The sequence below is a fragment of the Acipenser ruthenus genome, chromosome 9 (assembly GCF_902713425.1).
Source record: "Acipenser ruthenus chromosome 9, fAciRut3.2 maternal haplotype, whole genome shotgun sequence".
NCBI lineage: Eukaryota > Metazoa > Chordata > Actinopteri > Acipenseriformes > Acipenseridae > Acipenser > Acipenser ruthenus.
In genome coordinates this window covers 32,444,791-32,464,480 of record NC_081197.1, presented here as the reverse complement: position 1 = coordinate 32,464,480, position 19,690 = coordinate 32,444,791, and the positions used below count along the sequence as shown (strand labels likewise).

The following is a 19,690-nucleotide window of genomic DNA, read 5'->3' as shown; positions in this document are numbered from 1 at the left end:
GCAGCCAAGAGGCCCATGATCACTCTGGATGAACTGCAGAGATCTACAGCTGAGGTGGGAGACTCTGTCCATAGGACAACAATCAGTCGTATACAGCACAAATCTGGCCTTTATGGAAGAGTGGCAAGAAGAAAGCCATTTCTTAAAGATATCCATAAAAAGTGTCGTTTACAGTTTGCCACAAGCCACCTGGGAGACACACCAAACATGTGGAAGAAGGTGCTCTGGTCAGATGAAACCAAAATCGAACTTTTTGGCAACAATGCAAAACATTATGTTTGGCGTAAAAGCAACACAGCTCATCACCCTGAACACACCATCCCCACTGTCAAACATGGTGGTGGCAGCATCATGGTTTGGGCCTGCTTTTCTTCAGCAGGGACAGGGAAGATGGTTAAAATTGATGGGAAGATGGATGGAGCCAAATACAGGACCATTCTGGAAGAAAACCTGATGGAGTCTGCAAAAGACCTGAGACTGGGACGGAGATTTGTCTTCCAACAAGACAATGATCAAAACATAAAGCAAAATCTACAATGGAATGGTTCACAAATAAACATATCCAGGTGTTAGAATGGCCAAGTCAAAGTCCAGACCTGAATCCAATCGAGAATCTGTGGAAAGAACTGAAAACTGCTGTTCACAAATGCTCTCCATCCAACCTCACTGAGCTCGAGCTGTTTTGCAAGGAGGAATGGGCAAAAATTTCAGTCTCTCGATGTGCAAAACTGATAGAGACATACCCCAAGCGACTTACAGCTGTAATCGCAGCAAAAGGTGGCGCTACAAAGTATTAACTTAAGGGGGCTGAATAATTTTGCACGCCCAATTTTTCAGTTTTTTATTTGTTAAAAAAGTTTGAAATATCCAATAAATTTCGTTCCACTTCATGATTGTGTCCCACTTGTTGTTGATTCTTCACAAAAAATTACAGTTTCATATCTTTATGTTTGAAGCCTGAAATGTGGCAAAAGGTCACAAAGTTCAAGGGGGCCGAATACTTTCGCAAGGCACTGTAACTAAGAATGAAGGGTCCCTGCCTCGTCTTGCTGTGGATCTTCGTGGCCCTTTTGAAGTGCCAGCTGCTGGTTGCCATGGAACACATGGGCATGGCGAAGCATGCGATCAAGCTTCATCGTGGCAAGGTTGCGACTGTGACGCAGGGGAGGCAGTGGGTGATTGAGAACTGCCGCAAGATGTCCGGTCTGCTCCTCCAGAAGGCCGTGGTCCTGAACAAGCTGAAGGGAGCCATCAGGGCAGTGGAGAAGAACCCCAGGCTGTCGGACGCCGAGAAGCTGTTCCAGGTGCACACCTTTGAGATCTTCCAGAAGGAGCTGAACGAGAGCGAGAATTCGGTCTTCCAGGCCATCCACGGCCTACAGAGGGTGCTGCAGGGTGGACTACAAGGATGTGGTGAACATGAAGGAGAGCAGCAGGCAGCGGCTAGAGGCCCTGAGGGAGGCTGCCATTAAGGTAAGTAGCTAAGAAAGGGAGACGTTACAGGTGACTGTACTAGGGAAGTCGTTCAGGGTCCAATGGCAGGTTAAATATAAAAGTAATCTCCCACATGGAGAAAAATGAGATCATAGTTCATCATATGAGTGCCATCACACACGTTCTCACCATGTGGTGCATTGCGGTTGCACATCTCTTGTTTTGTAAACACACAGCTACCTTGGATCCCTCGTCTCCATCAAACACAAATGGAGGAAACACAGTTGGAATGACCCAATACTGTCGGAGCTGAATAACTTCTCGATCTTAGATACAATCTGTACAGTTTACAATACATAAACACAAAACAGAAATCATTATCTTCATACCAGTAAATGTTTAACTTGTACTATGTTTAGCAGAAAAAAAAGAAAATCTAAACAAACTTTAGAAACCGGGTTACATCGACCGATTTAGGTCATCATACTATTCTGTTTTGCTAGTAGTTTTTTTTCCAGTAAACTTAAGATTTGAAGCTAGGTTTTCCATCCTTATCTGTAGCAGTGTACCACTCTAAATTTATAGTGGCTTGCAACGTATGTTTTGTGACATGTGGTCTTGAATTAAACCTGGCTTCTCTTTTATCCTTTCTGGGAGTTTTGTTATAGTTAAAATTTTTAATTAATCATTTTTTAAATGATTAATTAAAAAACCAGTAACTTGCCCGGAAGAGATGGCAAAAAAAGTTTGCAGTGGGACTATGGTAATTCATTTCAGTTCTTTCTCTTCCTGACAAATAATGATAGGAGGAACAAGAGTTTGTAAAGCTCATGGCAGCTGAGAAACATCAAGAAGTGACCCTCAAAAGCATGCAGCAACAGAGCAAGAGTCTGTCTATCCTGGATGAAATCTTAGAAGATGTCCGGAAAGTAGCCGATCGATTGGAGGAGGAGATTGAGGAACATGCTTTCGACGATAACAAGCTAGTATGTGAAGACTTTTTTTCTCTTTCGTGTTTCATCTCCTTATATCTCCATATCTAAAATGGGTTGTGCCTGGTCTGTAGTTGGATAACAGCAGCTACCCTAGGAAGTAGTTAGCACTTCTCTGGGTAAGAAGTCAAAGCAGTGCCTCTTGGTACCTGTGCTGTAGGTCTGTGACAGGTTGGCTTGTGTGGTGATGTCAGGCCAGGTAGAAACACACAGAATGGTGAGTGAATTGCGCTGTTGCGCCGGTTTATTGAAAATAAAAGGTTTAAACAGAAAACAAAACACTGAATAAACAAAACTTCACGTTGGCCAAAACAAACAGACAAACAAACAAACAGTGGACAAACACTAAACACAACAAGTATCACGCTGGTACTAAGCCAGCACGAATAGCAATTTTTATTATTTTAATTTTCTCTCCTCTCCCTCTCGCGTACCTCCTCACTGTACACCCAACCCTGTGTGCGTGAAACACTCAGTCTTTTATGCAGCTGTGCCGACACTCGATTGCTAATCAATCATTCAGTTGAATCTCGGCACAGTCTGCACGTGAACTAATTGTGCACTCCCCTTTCACCCATACAAATACCCACTTTAATCTGCATGTGAAGTGATTGTACAGTCCCTGTGCCTAAATACAAATATAGATTTTCATCACCTGTGCTACATAACCCACACTCCGTGCACCACTACAATAATACATATAACCGACAACATAAAATACAAAAATACACACGGGTGGGACACATGACTGCATCTAGTCTAGAGCATTGGGGAAGGCTTCAGCTACAATACATAAATTGGGTTCAGGACAAAAAACACATTTTTTTGACAGCTACCTAATACACTGATGGAGTGCATGTTGCTGTGCTGATAAAGTTGTCCCTATGTAGACACCTATTTCAACTAATGAGCTTATCCCTTGTGAAAAAAACTGTTAAAAAAACAGCATAATCATTGTCTGTATATTGCTCTATACCTTGTTTACTGATGTCTAAGTAGTTTGAATGTAATGCACATATATCTATATATCTTTATTTTTTTCAAGAGTGTGCCTGACCGTGAAGGATATGTGATATTTGGGTGCTTTTAGTGAGAAGATCAATAGGGAGGCCTGTGAGATAACCAGACATCCATAAACAACTGTGTGGCATTGCAGTGGAAGGACAAGGGTAGTGGGGCGGGGGTCAGTTGCTGCCAGACTGTCATAGCCATCCTATGAAAATCACAGGTAGAAGAAGGAGTGTACTAAAGCAAACTGTCAAGTCAAACAGGCACAATGTGTAAGAAAGTGTAGACCAACTCTGCTCTAGACATTCCTCTGTCTTGTTGAGGAACTAACTTTTACACTAAAACATTCGCGTTAAAGGTGGCCCCATAAAATACTAAGACAATTGAGTATTGGGCCAACACTTTTTCCAGGAAAATGAAATGAACCCAGCATGAAGTGTGCGGATGCAACCTAAAGGCACTACTTCTCTCTCTCTTTCTCTCTCTGCCTCTCGGCAGGTCAAAGGTGGAAGCGGTTCTCCGGGTGGAGGATGACGAGCAGGACTCCCGGAGGAACTATTCCAAGCGGGAGGTAGAATATGACCTAGGGCTGAGCATGTTGATTGACTCCCAGAACAACCAGTACATCCTCACCAAGCCCCGAGACTCCACCATGCCGCGAGCCGATCACCACTTCATCAAGGTACACTGATTTTGTGATGAGAGGGATGGAAATATGCCAGGTAACAAGCTCAGGTGTTTCTTATTAAACTGATAGATAAACCAGGAATGTTTCAAACTGCTATGCAATGGGAGTCTTAATTCCATCTCTGGATAACATTCAACTTCAGATGTGGGTTATGGTGAACTACTTTAGCAAGGTATATGGTACTTGCATACCTAGCTATAAAAAACACAGTTAAAAATATTTTTTTAACTGTGGTAAAGGCGCTCCGTGTGAAGCGCAGGATGTGCCCTATAGCCTGGAAGTCGCCGGTTTGAGTCCAGGCTATTCCACAGCCGCGTGGGGAGGGCTTAGGTTGGCCAGGCTGTCCTCGGCTCACAATGCACCAGCGACCCCTGTAGACTGGCCGGGCGTCTGTGGGCTTGCCTGTAAACTGCCCAGAGCTGCGTTGTCCTCCGATGCTGTAGCTCTTAGGTAGCTGCATGGCGGGCCTGCAGAGTGAAAAAAGCAGTCGGCTGACGGCACACATTTCGGAGGACAGCTTGTGTTTGTCTTTGCCGCTCCCGAGTCAGCGCGGAGGTGGTAGCAGTGAGCTGAGCCTAAAATAATGCAATTGGCCATTTCAAATTGGGGGAAAATGGGATAAAAATCAATTGGCGACTACTAAATTTATCAAAATAAATTAAATAAATAAATAAATATATAATTTTATTTACAGTGTATCTTTGACTGTCATCTATTTACTAGTGCAGTATATATAGTATAAGCCAGCACCACTTATACTGACCGACATATTTGCAGATACTATAAAATGTAAGACTGAAAACACATGCTTCAGAACACTTGATTAAACGCAATTAAAGGATTATGCTGTAATTCAATTTAGTTTTCCTATTATGTTAATTCACTTAAATTTTATCATATTATTGTCACAGATAGCTGAGTTGGGTGGAGGTGTAAAAATAATAAAATCCAGACAGTGGTGTGATGTTCCACAGGTTCTTTTCTTTTTCCTTTATTCTTGCCCACTAATAATGATAATCATGACGGCAATAAACAAAAGAAAATGTCCAAACAAAGGAGAAACGCTAACTGAAATGTGGAGAGACAAAAACAAATCATCAACCAAGTAAATTTTTACAAGCTCTGGGTGGCTGTTCTCGCCTTTCTGGCCGTTCTGGTGTCCGCCTTCCTGGTTGGTTGTCTCCCTTCTAAAGTAGTTTGTTTAGGTCTGCCGAAAAATCACAGTTAGCATTTTTTTTTTTTTTTTTTTTTTAATAACCCTCAGTACCTCTCCCACACTTCTTCGTGCTTCCAGATACCAGCCCCGATTGCTACAACACGGCCCCCTTTATGTGCCGTGGAACACCCCCTAATCAGCGGAACACCAATCAGCGATCTGCATTATAATCGCCTCCCAGTTCTGGGACTTTCCAGCACATTCCGTGTTGTTGCCCTCAACAAAGATGGCGACCGTCCTTTCGGGACTTCCGCCCCAAAGGTGGAACTGCCACGTCACACCATCTCTGTTGGGGCCTTCTAGGCTGGCACACAGCCCCCTGGCGGCTGGGAGGGTGGATTACAGCACGGGATCGCTTTACCTCGTCACAATTATGCATTACTTCATATGTCTTACATTTTCTTATATGAAGGATTCACACATTATGGTAAATTTGTATATTTAATGATATTTTTAGCAATTGGTGAAGAACAAGTGGCCGAGTGAGTAGTTCTGTACCTATTTCAGTCCTGCATTTCTGAAAGAGGTTACATGAAGACACATAGACAAGATTCACAGGGAAACCAGTTAAACAGGAATATCAAATACATGTTTAACACGCTGTAACGTATGCGTCTTTTATTTATTTATTTATTATTTATTTTGAAAATTTGGAATCGCCAATTGTTTTTTGTTTTTTTACCCCATTTTCTCCCCAATTTGAAATGCCCAATTTTAAGCCGGGCTTACCACTGCAACCCCCCCTGTGACTCAGGAGAGACGAAGACGAACACACGCGTCCTCCGAAACGTGTGTCGTAAGCCGCCCGCTTCTTTTCACTATTGCTGCTACCTCAGAGCTATAGCGTCGGAGGACCATTCAGCTCTGGGCAGGCCTGCAGGTGCCCGGCCAGTCTAGAGGGGTCGCTGGTGTGTGGTGAGTCGAGGACACCCTGACCAACCTAAGCCCTCCCCACCCAGGGCAGCACTTGGCCAATTGTGCGCCGCTCCCCTGGCAACTCCCGTCCATGGCCTGCAGTGGAATAGCCTGGACTCAAACCGGTGACCTCCAGGCTACAGGGCGCATCCTGCACTCCACGCAGAGTGCCTTTACTCGATGCGCCACTAGGGAGCCCCCAACATATGCGTCTTTTACCAGTACTGTATGTAGGGAAATGTGGGACTTACCAAGTGGTAGTAATAGATGTTATTTTAACAGCTCTATATCTTTAATGCTGTTAAATACTTGTTTTTGTTTACAGGATATTGTGACTGTCGTAATGTTATCCCTGCCCTGTGGTTGGCTGTGTACAGTGATTGTTCTTCCCACAATGTTTGGCTATATTATATGTGGAGTTCTCTTGGGACCATCTGGACTCAATAGTATTAAGGTAAAGCTCTATTCGCTCTTCAAAACAATTGACTGTAAAGTCATGGTAGTCACTCCAGTCGGTTTGAACAGGTATCTCAGTAACATGCATCCCCGTCATGATGACCATGACACACATCAACAGTATGTACAGAATGGTACAGAATACGAATTGGCAGTTCAGTGTTTAATCAAACTCAGAAGGCTTCAGCTTGTTCAGAATGCAGCTGCCAGGCTGCTTTCTCATACTTGTCGTTCACAACACATTACTCCAGTGCTTAGTTCCTTTACATTGGTTACCAGTGATCTACCAAATTGTTGTTTTGAAGTTGCTGTTATAACTTATAAGACCCTTTTATGGATTAGGACCATCCTATCTCCAAGAACTACTAACTCTGTATATTCCTAGTTGTTCTTTGAGATCAGAAAATGCAGAACTTTTAATTAATTGTTCCAAAAAGTCATCTTAAAACAGCTGGAGCCAGATCTTTTTGCTCCTCGGTTGTGGGACTCTATTCCGATTACCATTAGGCAGACTGAATCACTGGATTCTTTTAAATCTAAATTGAAAACCTACTTTTTTAATGTGCTTTTAAATAATTGGTTATATAGCTGGAGTGTATTGTGTACATTAGCTATTTTGTTTTGTTTTTAACTTTGTACAGCGCTCTGGGATGCCTTGGTGTGAAGGGCGCTATATAAAAATACATTTGTATTGTATTGTATCACAATTTGATAAGCGCTTCTTCAGATTTATGCAAGTTTGTCATAATATCTCCAGAATCTGATATTCTCATTAATTTAAATGAAAAAATGCAAATACCAAGTTTCATGACAATTGATTAAGCAGTTCTCCAGATGTATGGAAGAATACAAGTATGACGTGCACGGGTATGACCACCTCCACTCATATCCTTTCCAGGGGATTTCATCCGCAGTGGGGATAAGAAGGGTGCAGGAAAATGACTGTGACTAAATACACACCCAAACCTTATGGCAAGTCTAGGGTATTGCCACAGCTGTTCCTTGCATGTGGCACAAAGAATAACTTTTTAACCAAAGCATTGAATGGCTTCAGCCTGTAATTAGCGACTGACTCCAACACTAGCCTAGTGGTCTTGTTGCTGTCTCCCTTGGAGGAGTTGGTTTGGATCCCACTTCAAGCAGAGATTGTTAAATTAGTTATGAGTTAATAATTCAACATTTTAACACAGAATAGTGATATCTGATTTTACATGTACAAAAAAAAAAAAAAACTTGACTGGCTGTCAGAGACCTTTTAGAGATTATCTAATATTACAGCCTACACCCAGCCATCACAATGCATTCATACACAAGATAGGTTTAATTTACTACCATATATCTCTCTATAGCGATCTCCCTGATGATAGGGTGCATATAAAGTATGCAACCATTCAATTTTTCACCTGGGCTTATTCCTCAATATCCATCTTAAAAAATGTACTTAATAAATGTATTTTATGTGAAGTTTGACTATATTTGATATATTATTAAATATAGCTTTTATCTCCCAGTCAATTGTGCAGGTTTAAACTCTGGGAGAATTTGGTGTCTTCTTTACATTGTTTTTTGTGGGTCTGGAGTTTTCCCCTGAAAAGCTGAGAAAGGTGCAGTATCTATATCCTGTGTTCATTGCTTATATTAAGGTGATTTATATTGTGCAGTTTGTTCTTGATACTCATAGTCACTTCTATTCACTTGTGTGTCTATTATCTTTTGCACTTTATTTTTTAATAAAGCTGTGTTTGCTGGATATGCATGTGTTAGGGTTCTCTAATTTTGTAATAATTTGTGGCTAATTTCTGCTTGAATTTAAAAGTCAGGGTCAAGTGGAGATGTTTTTTTTTTTTTTTTTTTTTTAATCATATCAACACTTCAAAGTGTTGAGTGGTTGGAACCGATGAATTATGGGCATGTCATCCATTACAATATGAAACTGACCCTTATAAACTGAAGAGTGGAGAACCTTAACAGCATGATAACACTTACCATGAGAGACACAACTCTGATACCAAAAGATTTGAATACTGCCTGCTGCATATCAACACTCCACCCTTGGCACAGCCCTAGGACTAACTTCCTGTATCACAGTAACACAATTTTGATATGAGTCACATTTCACCCACTTTCACACGAATGTGGTAATGCTGCTGACGAAGGGCCTACAAACAAGTCAATTAATTTACTTGGCTTCTGCTTTGAGAGTTTTGAATCCTATTGTTTCTGCTTCATTATTTATAATTATAAATATTCATGCTATTATCTCAACATGTCATGATCAAAGGCCCATAACAAGACACCTTAACATGCCTTGTATTTAAAAAAAAAAAAAAGGTTTTACAGAATATTATTTGCAACTGATTTGTAAACTATGTTTTAGTAACTGTTTTGCTATTTTTATTTTCTGTTCTAGGTCTGGAAAATCTCAGTGCAAGGACCTTGCTGCATGACATTCCTGATGGTGGCTTTTGGCTTGTTATGGGGACAGGTTTTAAGAATCAGACCAGCGCAGACTGTCTTTGTTCCAACCTGTCTGTCGCTGTCCAGCACACCACTTGTGTCCAGGTTTCTTTCTGGGAGTGCCAGGGGAGAAAGGAAGGTAATGAATAATGCTACTCCGCTCATTTGCTAATTAAATATTTCGGTGTCCCAGCATAGTATATAGATAACAGTTCCATCTTTAATTAAAAATAATTAAATGAGAAAGCTATCTCGGAAGTGCAGTGGTACCTCTAACTGTTTTCTAGGAATGCAGAAGGACAAGGGGAGGGGTATTTATTGCCCATCTTACCACAGCTCAACACTGTGCTCAATAAATATCTTGGTATCCCTGCATAGATAACTGTCCCGCCTTCAAATACTGGAGAAAGATTTTATTAAGGAATCCTGCAAATGTAGTGGTTTCCCAAATGTTAATCATTTACTACCAATGAAAAACAATGTATTTGTTCATCATTTTACCCTCCAAAAATGTGTATCTGCAATGGTGATTACCAAAGCTGTTACAACATTCAGTAGTGGAAGGGACTGTATAAATACTTCTGTACATGTTTAGCATCTTTCAGTGACAAAATCATGGTGGGTTATTGTTTTGTGTAACTTGAACTTCCATTCATTTTACTCAAACCCTTTAGACTGCTTGTCAGTTTAAAGTCCAAAAAATGTTCAATTACAGTTAATTGTGTTTTTATTTCACCGGGCAGGTGAGATTGACTACAGGAGTGTGCTGCTTGGAATGCTGGTCATGCAGGATGTCCTGCTTAGCTTGTTCATTGCTGTGATGCCAACCCTCATCCAAGCAGGAGGAAGCAATTATAACAGGTAACTAGAGATCCACTGATTGACATCCAGGCTGAGGAAATAAATATGTGTATTGTATTGGCTTTAAGTTTAAAAAAAGGGACAGAGGTAGCTGTATTAATAATTTGTAATAGATGCTAAAACAATTATGAAATTGCTTCAGGGATTGACAGAGACTGAGTTCTTGAGAGCGGAACTAGATTAAGTTGGTTTGGATACAGCTCAAGCATCTGCCCGCGAGAGCTCAAGGGCTTAGGATGCCAGGTACTGTACCAGCAGTCAGAACAAGCAAAATAGTTGGAACAAGCACAGGTAAATAAGTAGAGATTTCACATTGTTTATTTGTGATTGTAACCAGACATCTATGTTGCTTCCATTACAATATATAAAACTGCATGCAGAGTGCAAGGGGAATAAGGAGATACTTGTCTTGGGAGTGTCAGCCTTCATCTTTGCTATGTTGACAGTATGTTATTTAATAATTATATTGCTTATTTTACACAGCAGACGAATATTTGTATTGGAGCGTGACTTTGTCCATATGATTGTTTTAAATAAATCAAAATGATTGTGTATAGTGAGAACCAGAGAGTTGCAAAGGAAAGCTGCAAGTAGATTTTCTATTAATATGCTGTATAGAAGTATCAAAGTGCTGAGCTTCAGTTAAAAGGTGCCAAACCAAACTGTCCTGTGCATGATTTGTCTGGTTTGTTGCCGTCAAACGTCTCCGGTAAAGAAGACTCTGATTTAAACGTTTTCCATGCCTAACTGCTGATCGCCATTGAAGTCAAATCTTTGCCATGCAGATGGATGATACCATTATTTAACATTATTTAAGCCTCCCTGTGAGTGGAGTTTATATGTTTGAATAATGAAAAATAATAATTATCAGCCACTGGCGCAATATTTCATTTTTAAAGAAATTAGGAACAAGACAGTTGTGTATACCCCAGAGAGCGGTGTTTTTTTTTTTTTTATTCACAGGTTGTTTACCCAGATAACACTAATTGCAATACAAACTGGCACAGTGGAAGCAATCGGTGAATGAAACAACACAGTCCAATCATGCTAGCAAAGATGACGAAGAGGATAGCCCAAATTATATTTATTGCCATTGGATATCATTTAATAAGGGAGGCCCTTATTATTCATTTTATAGAAGGAAATAAAATGTGAAAATCTTAAATCTCTTCTGGAATTCTAAGTTTTAAAAAAGGTTTCAATGAGTCTGATTTCCCTGCTGCAGATAACAGAGATGCTGGATGTCTCAATGGAATTGGGCTGTTTTCAATGAGTCTGATTTCCCTACTTCAGATAAGAGATGCTGGATGTCTCAATGGAATTGGGCTGTTTTCAATGAGACTGATTTCCCTACTTCAGATAAGAGATGCTGGATGTCTCAATGGAATTGGGCTGTTTTCAATGAGTCTGATTTCCCTACTTCAGATAAGAGATGCTGGATGTCTCAATGGAATTGGGCTGTTTCCAATGAGTCTGATTTCCCTGCTTCAGATAAGAGATGCTGGATGTCTCAATGGAATTGGGCTGTTTTCAATGAGACTGATTTCCCTACTTCAGATAAGAGATGCTGGATGTCTCAATGGAATTGGGCTGTTTTCAATGAGTCTGATTTCCCTACTTCAGATAAGAGATGCTGGATGTCTCAATGGAATTGGGCTGTTTTTTGGCTGGAGCTCTCATGTCATCACAAGGTCACCTGATCTCTGAAGAGGTCATGTCCTGCATTGAACCAATAAGAGATTTCTTTGACATTATATTCTTTGCATCTATTGGTAGGTACAGTATTGTATATAATAAGTGCTTGTTTTAAAATAAATGTTATACCCAGCTTTAATTTAATGGCTTTTTATGGAAAAGTATTTAAGAACCCTACTATATGATCCAAAAAAATGTATAACTGAAGCATATCTAGGACACTTTAAAACCGGTAGTGTATCAAATGCTTTCTGGACCACATGATTAAATTAAATATCCAGTGTGTTAGATGCAACAATATGTGGTTCAAATCTCTCATGTCCCTTTCAGATTGGCTGCTGTTGTCAGCTTTTGTACAGCACTACACTGTCTGAACCATCTGTCTTAACCAATAAGCCATTGTCTTGGTTTTTTTTGTTTTTATATAACAGTTAAACTGACCTCTAGTATTAACTGTAGAATCAGAAGAGCAGCCAGTGCATCAAGTGGATCATGTCTGTGGGCCATCGATCAGAGTGGTATATTTGGTTTTGCTACTTCACCCCCTGTCGTGGAGAATGTTGTGTTTTGTGTGGATTTATATTTCGTCAAGCCAAAATAGTTCAGTTGGGAGAAAGTTAGACTGAAGATCTAAAGGTCCCTGGTTCAATCCCGGGTTTCAGCAAACAGCAAGACTATGTTTGCTTTATTTGCAGACGACACAAAAATAGGAGGAGTGGCAAACACTGTTGCAGTAGCAAAGGTCATTCAAAATAATCTAGACAGCATTCAGAACTGGGCAGACACATGGCAAATGACATTTAATAGAGAAAAGTGTAAAGTACTGCATGCAGGCAATAAAAATGTGCATTATTAATATCATATGGGAGATACTGAAATTGAAGAAGGAATCTATGAAAAAGACCTAGGAGTTTTTGTTGACTCAGAAATGTCTTCATCTGGACAATGTGGGGAAGCTATAAAAAAGGCCAACAAGATGCTCGGATATATTGTGAGAAGTGTTGAAATTAAATCAAGGGAAGTAATGTTAAAACTTTACAATGCATTAGCAAGACCTCACCTAGAATATTGTGTTCAGTTCTGGTCACCTCGTTACAAAAAGGATATTGCTGCTCTAGAAAGAGTGCAAAGAAGAGCAACCAGAATTATCCTGGGTTTAAAAGGCATGTATGCAGACAGGCTAAAATAATTAAATCTATTCAGTCTTGAACAAAGAAGATTATGCGGTGATCTGATTCAAGCATTCAAAATCCTAAAAGGTATAGACAATGTCGACCCAGGGGACTTCTTTGACCTGAAAAAAGAAACAATGACCAGGGGTCACAAATGGAGATTAGATAAAGGGGCATTCAGAACAGAAAATAGGAGGCACTTTTTTACACAGAGAATTGTGATGGTATGGAACCAACTCCCCAGTAATGTTGTTGAAGCTGACACCCCGGGATCCTTCAAGAAGCTGCTTGATGAGATTCTGGGATCAATAAGCTACTAACAACCAAACGAGCAAGATGGGCTGAATGGCCTCCTCTCATTTGTAAACTTTCTTATGTTCTTATATTGTGTTTAGCCACACATTGTTTTAAAAGGCAAATAAACCTTTTACGCTTTGGATCCTGGAAGGTCTGCTCCTGCCAAAAGATTTACCCCCCAAAATAGAGCAAGCGAATTTGGTTACATTTCAGTATTTTCTAAATTTTATAAGCCCATGACATAAACATTTTCTAATGGTCTTCTTGGAAATGGAATTTAAGAGTACTATAAAATAAATGAAACTTTATATACATATTTTGTAATGTTTTTTAGTGCTGTGAATCATTAACATTTCTTAAATTACCAGGGAGCTAATTGACATGAAATATATATTTACCAGGATCTAAACCAGGAGGGGCATCCTATACCATATGAAAAGGTACAATGAAATAATTAACATGAGTGGAGGTTTTATTGGTTCAGTTAACAATTAAGAACATATATTAGTTTATATTTATTGTTTGATTTTTATGTGGTGGTCAATTTATTTAGAAACAGGAAATAGTAAAAAAAAAAAAAAAAATCTAGCTTTAATTAGTCCTATATTTGCCTATATGATTTACTGGTTGCTGTAACCTGGGGAGAAGTCACATAAACCACATTGATTCCTATGAGACAGTGACAAGAAGACAGATCAGAAGCTACAGGGAGATGAATTATTTGCAACTCTGTATCCCAGCAACCTTTGCAAGGAATGTTAACTCAACGATTTAGCCTTCAATTCATTATTCACTTTGCCTTTTTTAAAATGTGTTTGGTGTGCAACTATTGTATAGATTTGTATGTGATTATGGTACTTGTTACAAAGCAATTGAGCCACAATAGTCTTACTTAGATGGTATATGTTCCCAGAATTAATCAGCCAGGTGTTCAGTTTTGAATACTGGGCAAAAAAATGGCCTCCTGCTCAGGCAAGTTACTGTTATTACAGGTGTCTATCTGAGCAACAGAAAGCAGCATCTTCAGCAATAATATCAATGAGTCTAACATGCTACATTTTCTCCAACTGTTCAAAGTCTTTGCTATTATCTTGTGTGGATATTAGGCAAAGAAGAGTTGGTCCCTTTTGCTTTTCATCTCGCTGTTAATGGCTTTTTTTCACTTGTCTTTTTAGGTCTACTTCCTGATTCTGAGTGTAACCACGTCTTTTGTTGGCCCCGGCTCTATGGAAGGCTGCTACCATGAAATGTGCACCTCGCCCCGATAGACGGTCAATTACTTGACAAGTAATTTCGAATCACTGCTTTGTGACAATTAATTATTGGTGATTTGATCTGTCACCTGGTTTATATACAGTGTCGTGAAAAAGTATTTGCCCCCTGTCTGATTTTCTGCATTTTTGCACATTTTTCACATTGTATTTGGTGAGATTTTTTGTGGGTTGTAATAGTATATAGAGGGAGTCTGAGAGAAAAAATGACACCAAAGTTTGATGCTTCTTTCATTAGTTTGGTGTGCAAGGTAATCAAACATGCAATCTTCAGGTGTGAAAAAGTTATTGCCCCCCCTACTTAACTCAACCCAATTAAAGGGATAATTAGGGTCAGCTGTCTGAGTACTTTGGTTAACAACCAGGCCTGATTTGGGCCAGCCCTGCCCAATATAAATCTGACTAACTTTGGCCCTTACCATCAGAGTGAAGTTGTCAGCACACAGGTTCTAGAGGCACATCATGCCACGAACAAAAGAAATTCCTGAAGACCTCTGGAAAAAAGTTGTTGATGCCTATCAGTCTGGAAAGGGTTACAAAGCAATTTCTAAGGCTCTGGGGCTCCACCGAACCACAGTCTGAGCCATATTGTCCAAATGGGACCAGTTTGGGACAGTAGTGAATCTTCCCAGGAGTGGCCGTCCTGCTAAAATCTCTCCAAGAACAAGGCGTAAAATCATCCAGGAAGTCACAAAGAACCCTAGAACAACATCCAGGGATCTGCAGGCCTCTCTCGCCTCGGCTAAGGTCTGTGTTCATGACTCCACCATCAGAAAGACACTGGGCAAAAATGGGATTCATGGCAGAGTAGCAAGGCAGAAACCATTGCTCACTAAGAAGAACATGAATGCTCGTCTCAAGTTTGCAAAAAAGCACCTAGATGATCCTCAAGAGTTCTGGAACAATGTTCTATGGACAGGTGAGTCAAAAGTGGAACTTTTTGGCCGACATGGGCCCCGTTATGTCTGGCGAAAACCAAACACTGCATTCCACAGTAAGAACCTCATACCAACGGTCAAGCATGGTGGTGGTAGTGTCATGGTTTGGGGATGCTTTGCTGCATCAGGACCTGGACGCCTTGCCATCATTGAAGGAACCATGAATTCTGCTTTGTATCAGAGAATTCTACAGGAGAATGTCAGGCCATCCGTCCGTGAGCTGAAGCGGAAGCGCAGCTGGGTCATGCAGCAAGACAATGATCCGAAACACACAAGCAAGTCTACATCAGAATGGTTGAAGAACAAGAAATTTAAAGTTTTGGAATGGCCTAGTCAAAGTCCAGACCTAAACCCCATTGAGATGTTGTGGCAGGACCTGAAACAAGCCGTTCATGCTAGAAAACCCACAAATGTCACTAAGTTGAAGCAGTTCTGCATGGAGGAGTGGGCCAAAAGTCCTTCACAGCTCTGTGAGAGACTAATCAATAACTACAGGAAGCGTTTGTTTGCAGTTATTGCTGCTAAAGGTGGCATAACCAGTTACTGAGTCTAAGGGGGCGATTACTTTTTCACACGGGGGCATTGGGTGTTGCATAACTTTCTTTAATAAATAAATGAAATATGTATCAAAGTTTTGTGTTATTTGTTCACTCAGGGTCCCTTTTATCTAATACTAGGTTTTGGTTGAAGATCTGATAACATTCAGTGTCCGGAATATGCAAAAATGCAGAAAATCAGACAGGGGGCAAATACCTTTTCACGGCACTGTAAATATATATATATATATATATATATATATATAATTATACTGAGCATCAAAAGAAACGTATCACTTATATTTGAGCATCAAAAGAAACGTATCGCTTATATTTGGATAAAATTCAAACTCAGTTTTAGAGCAGGTGCAGTGACTTTTTATTGTGCTGATTAACAAATGCTGCAAAATGATCTGTCGATCTTGGGCAGGTGTTGTGACTCTTGGTCTCCCAGTTCGTGGCCTGTCATTCACAGAGTTTGTCTGGTTATACCGTCTCGCCAGGTTTGAAATTGCTGGGTGCATTGGGAGATAAAGGGTACGATTGCCTGTACTGTCAAAACTAACAATGGACTATTTGTGTTCGTTTATATTCAAATGTTAGCAAAACCAAATCTAAACATGTTATTGTTAGTAAGCTCTTACTGAACCCAGTGCAGGTGCTTCCTTTGTAATGACTTGGGTAAGAAACTCAGGGTAATGTGTTATTCAACCTTTTTTCATTTATTGTTTTTGGTGTTTTTAGGTGTCGTTTTTTAATGTGTATTTGTATTAATCAGAAATGAGTGTACTTTACCTAGATTGCTCCAGTAAAAACCCAACTGTATAAATGGGTAATTGTATGTAAAAAAAAATAATGTATTTGTATGTAAAAAATAATGTGATATCTTGTAACAATTGTAAGTCACCCTGGATAAGGGCATCTGCTAAGAAATAAATAATAATAATAATAATAATAATAATAATAATAATATTTATTCTGTCATTCCTGCCTTTTTCAAAATTTCTGTCTTGTTTGTTCATTCCCACAAACACGTTCAGATCTGTTCTCCTTGATATGAATTGGGAAGGAGAGAAGGCTTTTAAATAAAGTACTGTAGGTTATCGGCTTGTGACAAAAACGGGGCCTCACGTTAAAAGCGTGACATATTTTCTGAAAGTGTGACAAAAATCATTCTAGTAGTACATGCACATTACACAAAATGGAGGTTGCAGCTGATAATAAGCTTTACAATGAATTTATAAGGAATAAACACTTCCGCTCCTTAGTTACAGAATAGCTCTTTAAAGTTTTTAAGTGCCTTTACCTTCACCCCTCATGTCCTCTGCATTACCTGGACAGTGAGGTCTATTTTCATGATCCAGATGGTGGTGGAGCAGAATACCACTGCCTGTTAACACTACATTTATTCGGCTAGTGTTTTCCCTTGGGTGTCATTTATTGACCTCCATTAGAAAAATCACGAAATAGGATAAAAAAACACAGATGAAAGAGGTCTGTGATGGAGCAGCTTTAAGAGTTTTAAAAATAAAATGGCTTGTTAATACAGTAGAGGATTTTCTTGGTGTTTTCTTCTCTAATAATATAGGTTTGAATTTGACTGAAGACAAAGCCAAAACAGCATTTGTATAAACCCTGTTTTGTCACTTCATGAAAAACATTTAACCATGTTTGAAGGAAATTGCTCATCACACCGAATGTAAAAATCTGCACCAGTATAAGGCAGTCAAGCACGTCCTACTTGTAGCAGGGGAACGCTGTAAGTGGAAAACTTATGCTTAAGTTTAAACATAAATAACGGTAATGCTGTTGGGTTTACATTGCTTATGTTTTATAATAGAAACAAACAATGCTGCTAGAACAATACTATAATGAAGGTTTAAATATGTGCTGTATTGTAGTGCTGCTGCATGAGGCGATCATAACTTTATGGATTATTGCTTTGATTTTTCAAATACTGTTTTCTTTTAGAAATTATGGCTTTCAAAATGTGTGCTGCTTATCCATCATGGAAAGAAGATAAGAAACGGCTTCTGTGGGACAAATTAATGCATACTGTTTCATCGTTAGATTGATCACATACACAAATGTTCATTGAGTGCATGTTCATTGAATGCATCCTTTTCAATTAATGAAATACTGTAGCACTATAGGATAGTGATCTAATACTGGATGCAGCTTGATTTGATCACCCTATACCCCACCTGGATAAGCCACGGCTAGATTGTATTGAAGCATTTTCCCGTCACTGGGGAATCACCCTGAAGTGCAACCACCTGTCCTTGGTTATCCTGGGATTAACCTAAAAAGCAGGTGGTTGATGAAATCCAGAGGGATTTGCCAGTGCTGTAAAATGCTCTAATGAAATCCAGTGGTGCATTATCCGGATTTAACTTGTGCATTTATTTTAGCTTTATTGCACACAGTACTGTATTTAACAGGTTACACTGCATATTTAGTGAGAAAACATGGCGAAACTGCTTAGTAGAGGCTACATGGAATTACAGCAGTTTTTTGAAAAAAGCTTTGAAACAGACTTTAAAGTTTTAAATGTAAAAAGTTGTCAGGATGTCAACAATCAAAAGAAAAAATACCAGTACGTTGATTTTATGAGTTATGTTTCAAAGCCTGATGTTATGAGTTATGTACTCTAGGTTGTCTATTCATGAAACATCTTCTTTAAAATAGCTTAAACTCTTTAACCTTCGAAAAAGTTTACTGACACAAATAACTTTAAAAAAAGTCTTTAATAAAGTGTGGTTTACTTATTTGGGAAAGTGAATATTAAATGTAGGTATTTATTTTAAATAATTGAAATGCATTTTAACTTAATGCATTTTTTGCAGTATAATAGTGTGAATACCTTTGTAGTACATTATAATTCTGTAAGAAAGCAGAAACTACAATGGTCTTTTGTTATTAGAATTTGTTTTTGTTATTTCTTTTCTTTGTGTCAATGTATTTGACAACTGCAGAAAATGTATATTGTAAAAAAAAAAAAAAAACTATGCGTTTTTTTACATATAAATATCAGTTGTTTTATAATATGAAATGAAGACTGTATGCACAGAAATTATGCTAGGAGAAATGATAAATAACTATGATTATAAAATAAAATGTGCTGTATTTAAACAAAACTAACAAACTGATTTCTGTATGGTGTGTCACATGAATCCTGAGAAGAGCTCATTAAATTGCAATCAAACTTGGTTATTGAGATTTGCGGTTAGATTTGCTATGGAGATCTCACATGTGAAGTTTTTTTTTTTTAAATATCTATTTTTAAAATATTGAATTATTTTTAAAGTGACAGGAAGAGAACAGAACCGCATTGCATGCATGGATATCAAACTGTAGAGTTTTACTAGAGACATTCTTTTGTACATATTTAGTACAGTATATGAGTGTCTGTCTGTACTGTAGTTCACAGGAATACTTAACCAATTGTGATGAAACTCGCTTAAGACATTCTTTAGCATATTGAGTATATCTGCCTCTGTCAATATTTTTACATGTGCATGCTGGCCATGGTAATCTTGATGGCTCTAGTTTTGTATTTACAGCAGTGGCAGGGAAAGTAATACTTGGTGTTGGGACAGGAAAAGGTCTCAGTTTCTTGCTGAAAAACACGTTGCTGACGACCAAAGCAAGTCAGTCACAGTAAGTGAAGCAACTAGTTTGATAACACTATGTAACACAATTTTTGTTCCTGGGTAGTAAGCGTTATTTCCTAATTGCTTATGGCTATTATTCC

General features: G+C 39.1%; 1 pseudogene; it reads left to right on the top strand.

Annotated features, from left to right (window-relative positions):
* The first annotated feature begins 953 nt into the window (after positions 1-953).
* Positions 954-19,015, top strand: LOC117405497 (transmembrane and coiled-coil domain-containing protein 3-like; annotated as a pseudogene).
* The last annotated feature ends 675 nt before the right edge of the window (positions 19,016-19,690 follow it).